We start from the raw sequence: 229 nt of genomic DNA, 5'->3' as shown, positions 1-229 counted from the left end.
CCCCCCCCGCTGGGGGGCAGGACGGGAGGCAGCACCCAGGGCCCCCGGCACCGGGGCTGCCCACCGCAGGCACCGAGCCCGTCGGGAGGCGTTTGGGAGCGCCGCGGGCGATGCTCCACGGCGCTGCGGGCAGCGCCCGGCGCGGCGTGCGGGCTAACACCCACGTTGAAGGACACCCAAGCGCGCCCCTTTCTGCTTTTTCTTCTTTTCCCCCCCTCCTTTTTTTTCT

The sequence above is a fragment of the Haliaeetus leucocephalus genome, unplaced genomic scaffold, assembly GCF_000737465.1.
Source record: "Haliaeetus leucocephalus isolate CR32 unplaced genomic scaffold, Haliaeetus_leucocephalus-4.0 Scaffold120, whole genome shotgun sequence".
In the NCBI taxonomy this organism is placed as follows: domain Eukaryota; kingdom Metazoa; phylum Chordata; class Aves; order Accipitriformes; family Accipitridae; genus Haliaeetus; species Haliaeetus leucocephalus.
The sequence above is the reverse complement of the archived record's forward strand: the minus strand, read 5'-3'. Positions refer to the sequence as shown.